A 6,001-nucleotide genomic window follows, 5' to 3' on the forward strand; every position below is an offset into this window, starting at 1 on the left:
TTATGCTATCCTAACCTCAAACTTCACTTCCAGCAGTCTCAGACTGGTCACATGCCTAATTTCCAATTAGTTGAACCAATCATTTCACATCAGATGAATCTTTATTCTGCAAAGTGTTGCAAATCTTTAATTGGGCTTGGGACTTTGAAAATATGTATACAATTGACTTCTTCAGGATACCATGAAGGAAGAAGTGAAGCAGAAAATGGATTCTTAGCACTAGAATATCACCTGCTTAAAACACAAAAGGAGGTAGGATTCAGACATAAATCTGCTGGTCCCAGAGCAAAACACAGATCATGTTCAGCAACTTAATGGCTTGTCCATGCAAGCACATTTGTGCCATCGGGGTTTTTTAAGAATGTGTATAAACTGTAAAACTGAAATGGTGAGATTAGAAAAAGGAGCAGGATGTCAATTACTTCTACTATTTGCTAAAGACAGTGTATTTCCAATTCAGTCTTCACCATATGGCCTACAATATGTGAAAGCAGATGCAAAACTTGAAATAAAAAAATTACTAAGTAATTGTATTATTCCATTACTTACTCATTAAATGTCTTTTCAGGATAGCATAGCATTAGCGTTACAAAGTTCTGTCTTTCCTCACACACAAATATTCCACTCTTACAAATCTCTACAACAGAATTAAAACTGAAATTTTAAGATCCTTATATACATGCGTAAAAATTAGAACAAAACATGGTGGACACGTGGTATAATTACTATGACAGGGTTTTTTTCTCAAAAACATTCTTTTACTTACCATATCATACAGGTAGCAAACTTGGAATAGAATGATTTAGTTTCAGAGTACCTTACCTCTCTTTTAAGGTTTTTGTTAAACGTTTTCACTAGGTACACACAGACACCTCTTTTTGCATATTTCTAACAAAAAAAATACGGGAAAGTTGTAAATCAAGGTGTTATAAAACAAATGAGACAACAATGACCAAAGAACCACTGATAATCATGAATAAGAATACTGACGTTATTCATTATTTCCAGATTTTTCTGAACATCAAGAGGTTTTTTTCAGCATATTTGTAAAAATGTGTATTTTATCTTTGGTACGGAAGAAGTATTGATGATACTGAACTCTGAGAAGCTAAGCATTTGCCTTAGCTTGAGGGGTTTTGTGGTGGTGGTTTTTTGTTTAATAGTAAAATACTTTCCAATCCCTGCAGACTAAACCAATTTATGGTATTTCAGCGAATAAACAGGACATTACCTAGCTATTACACATTCTCCCCTACCTTGCATTTTTTTGGATAAGATTTCGTCACGACAGCTGAATTTAACTTTGTGCATGACTGATTCAGGAGAGAAAAAATTATCACTATGCATTCCAAGTGGTCTGTATGCAGAACAAAAGTAATCCTATCTACTAATATACAATCAGTATCTGACTCATAAGTGCATTTCCCTTCAAAAGGTTCCTCTCTCTTCAAAGGGAGATAAACAACTAGAAAGTATAACTCCCATTTCAGTTTCCTTTGGTGTGTTTAAAAGCCTTACAGTTTTCAACTTTATTATAAACACTTCTGCAACTGAAGTAGCATTAATACAAAGTAATATCACTCCTTTTTCACAGACGTTTCAAAAGAGGCACAGCATGATAAAGACTCCTAAATAGTTTAAAATTTGAAGTAAGAACAGAATAAGCAATGCTTTGACATTCAGTACAATCAATCTTTCCTCACCACACACAACTCACTAGTTATCCTTGTTGCCACCATTTCCCATTCTGATTTATGATGGAAGGAAGAGACAGGAAATGACAGAATTTAACTTTTCATATTAATGTCCTTCCAACCCACTACACACAAGCAGAGATTAAAACCCATCGCTTGTTTTCATTTTAATTTCTTGAAACACTGTTTCATCTGTGCAGTTTCTAACACAGTTATATTTGAGCTCAGACTCGGTTAACACAACCTAGTGAGTCACCACATACCAGCTGAGCTGTAGTAGTATGCCAGACAGGCAGAAGAACAAATGCTTTTACCTACATCTCCTCCTAATTGTTTGAATGTGTTGGAAATACAAGGTAGGCTACTACATGACTGTTGCTGGACGGTAACTCACTAAGATATACTTAAGATATACAACTTGATCACTTGTCTACATTCTTAATCTGAAACAGTATTAATCCGTTTCAGCTCCTTATTATACTATACATATATTTTTGCTAAGCACTCAATCACTAGCATCAGATAGCCAGTGCTTATCTCAAAAGGCAAGCGTATGACAATGAGAACAGTTTCAACAAAATCAAAACCATACCTAAATATTTAACGGATGAATGCAAATCAAAACATGCGTGCTAAATAAGGAGAGAGACACCAGGCAAGAAAAAAAATATCTGTGATGAGGCTATCCACCATAGCACTGCTTTCTGTATTCAATCACGTGTATCAGAAGTCCATTGGAACAGTCACGCGTTATGAAAGTAGAGCTGGTTCTCTAATAGCAATTGCAAAAAGATGGGAAGAAAAACCAGAAGAACTGAAAGGCCAGTTTGATTACTAGCCTGCCTACACTACAAAGACTTCAGAAATACATAGCTGCTATTAGTTCCCCACTGAAGGAAGTCAACTGCAGTAAAGAGCAATGACTCCAGAGTGGCAGTGTTAAAATCAAGGACAATTCTTCAGATGATATAAACCAACACAGTCCCAGCTTGTATCAATGGAAGATCACATTAAGTGCCCAAGAATATTAATGAATTGTTCATTGAAGACATTTTCCATTTACAAGTACCTCTTTCAAAAAAAAAAAAAAAGATCAAGAACACAGAACATGGAAGCATTTAGGTACACAGCAGACATCTGGCAAAACAATGACAAATGGCAGTATTAACATTTAGATGTTGTTCTATTAAAAAGACAACTCCTCCACTGTTGGAATAATCTCATAAAAGCCCTTTCATTAAATCACTCTTTCATACTGATTCCTTTTCAATGCAATTTAAACTCATTATGTTAAATGAGCACTATTATATTTGCAATAAAATAAACATAAGTACTGTTTTTATGCTTGCCTACCAGGTAAATCACCCTTTTAAAAATATTGCAGTACTATCTGTTGCAGAGTACTTAAACATACACATTTGAAAGTTGGTGGCAGTTACTCTCTTTTTACTTGGATGAGTTGGTCTCTGAAGCGCATACAAATACAAGTAAAATCTTTAATTTTTTTCCACTTAGAAGTGCTTATACTTTCTCTCACAGGAATTGTCCTACTACTTGGATAAATGATGCAATTACAACAAAGACATTGTCCTGTCTTCAGCACGGAACACTAACAAAAACATTTAAAGCCGCTGCAAGAAATCCTGAGGCATTAAGAGAAAAATGTGATGTAAGGCTTAGTGTCACGACCAGTTGTGTATTTTGATGAACAGATTTCAACTGGTGCCTCCATTTTTCCTGTTTGTTCTAACAATTGTCTTTTATACAGCAAGAATCTTTTACCCCAGAGTGGGACATGCAACTCATCCTACCGTCTTTTGCACCAGGTATATAAAAAGGGACTTAGCAGAAGATTAGCCAAAGATTTTATCAAAACATGTAGTTTTTTGGAACAGATTATATTTTCTTTCATGAAAAGGCCCAGTGCAGTTACCTAATGTCATCCTTTTTCTTTGTGGAGGTTCAGTGTATGTCCTCACTTATACAAAGACAGGAAGATGGGAGTTGAAGAAATGGAAGTTTGAGTGAAGTCACATGTAACTTTCCAGGTTTGATCATACTGGCAGTAACTACTGAATTTGCTTCTGCTGTGCACGTTAAAAGCAACTGTCAGCTAAAATTAAAGCAGTGTAGACTTGGCATAATACTACAGCAGGTTCAGGTCAATCTCAGGCCTATCTGAAGAGGTAAAAATGGATTCTTAGTCTTCGTATCTTCAGAAAGGACAAGATTATGGTCCCGTTACTTCAGTGAAGATCCGTGAGAACAGCTCTGTAACAGTTATGTCCATTTTCTAAGATCTCGGAACCATTTGCTTGGGTCTGCTGCATATACACGTTCTTGTTTATGAACAGCAGAAATAAGTTAGCAATAGCCTGTGGAAACTCTGCTATGCCTTGTACACTTTTTAGGTTGACAGTGCTGCTAAAGACTTACCTTCTTCCTCATTAATTCAGTTAGTAAACTTTCAGACTACTAGATTGGAGTATTGGGGGTAGGGACAGCACACCCTCTTGTTTCATTTCCAACAGTGACACCAGAATTTGCTATAAAACATTCAATTGTATAAAACAGTCAAATGCTTTCGAAATTGAAATTGCTTTTTAAAGAAAAAGGAGTACTTTGGAAATGCCACAAAAATTAATTTAGAATAAGCAGTGACAGAACTCTTACCATTTTATGGCTGCTGAGTGCCCACTGACTTTGGCAGCTTCACAGAAGGTCAGAGAACATACTTGCACATCTCAAAGGATCATTGCAGCCGGAATAATTCTACATCTTTGTTTACAGGCTTAGCAGTGAGGCCAAGGACTGAGAGGACTTTGGGAGAGAGCTACCATTTCCTTGCTAAAGGTGATGCCTCAAAGCTAACTTCAGGCAAAAGAAAATCTTGACTGGCCACTTGCCTGTGCAGCATGAATTTCAGTGTCTGTTGTTCTGGCATTCATCACACCCAGTCCACTTGTTTAAAACATTTGTATTACTTCAAGGGATCCCAGTCACCATCAGCATTCAATAAGAAAGAAGACAGAATGCAGCTGATCATGCTTGTTACACTGGCTAACCACCAAACACAGAAATGTTTCCGTTTCTTCATTAGGCAAGGTTATAAAAGTCAAACTCGAACTCAATCAGCCTTAACTTTATTATCTTTGAAAGTTAAATTAAGAAACAACTCTATTGCTGTAGTATAGGTCAAAAACAGAGAAGCAGATAGTAGTAGTAGTATAGAAGAAAACAGAGAAATTATTTTTAAGGAAATCACTACCGTAGTAAAGTCACAGAAGTCAACAATATAGTTACACTTTTTTCTTAACAGAGTACTGTGAAACCACACAAATTTGCTGTGGTTTGTGACACGCTATGTAATGACACTGGAATCCCGATATCATGTCATTTTATTTTTTTTTTTATACAGGGAGTATAGAAGATTTGGTCCTACAGTTACTTCAAGGAACCTGAAAGATCAGGAACGTACATTCAATTTTTATATGAATACTTATTGTTAGATAAACAGTATCAGATATGCATTGTTTCCAAAACAACTGAATGTTATGTACATTCAGTACGAGCAGATGTCAGCTCAGCTGTCCTGATAATTGGCACACTTATTCATAGGCCAATACATAAGGCAAGTATCTACGCTCAAATCAGACAGAAGGTTAGAACATGTGAAAACAGAATAAACAGGAATTTAAAGAAATTTCATAATAGATATTATATGTGATTTTCTTAACAAATGCCTTAACTGCCATATTGTTCAGATCTGTAACTTCCTGTCTACCTTTTAAATCCTCTACTAGAATACATTTAAGCAAAGTATTTTCTGAAAAAAAGTATTTCTGCATTTAACAAAACCTGTTAAAACCTGGTGTTTGCCAATAACACTCTAATGCATCTGAAGAGAACAGCACACATGCTGTTTTACTACTAGGCATAAAAGTCTATGTTCTCAAAAACAGGGGAGCTTACATAAGCTAAGGCATCTTCACAGTTAACCATAGTAACAAGTACCTATAAAGAAAAATATTCCTAAAAATAATTTCAATATTCCCAGTACCAGAAACAGACTAACCATGTGATGTTCAACAGATAAGAAAAACATTCATGTATATCAACATGTCTGTTCAATCCTTCCAATGCCAATTAAAAACAAAAATTATGCAATTACACTTGTTACTGAAAAACTAAAAGGCACAAAACTTGCAGGAACAGTCTTGCTCATTGGTACCAATTTTAAGCACCAAAAGTTTAGTGCGGTTTTGGTTGTTTTTTTTTTAAAGCAAGGAAATTAGTGACCCCATTAA

Source organism: Pygoscelis adeliae, unplaced genomic scaffold, assembly GCF_000699105.1.
Source record: "Pygoscelis adeliae isolate BGI_AS28 unplaced genomic scaffold, ASM69910v1 Scaffold140, whole genome shotgun sequence".
NCBI lineage: Eukaryota > Metazoa > Chordata > Aves > Sphenisciformes > Spheniscidae > Pygoscelis > Pygoscelis adeliae.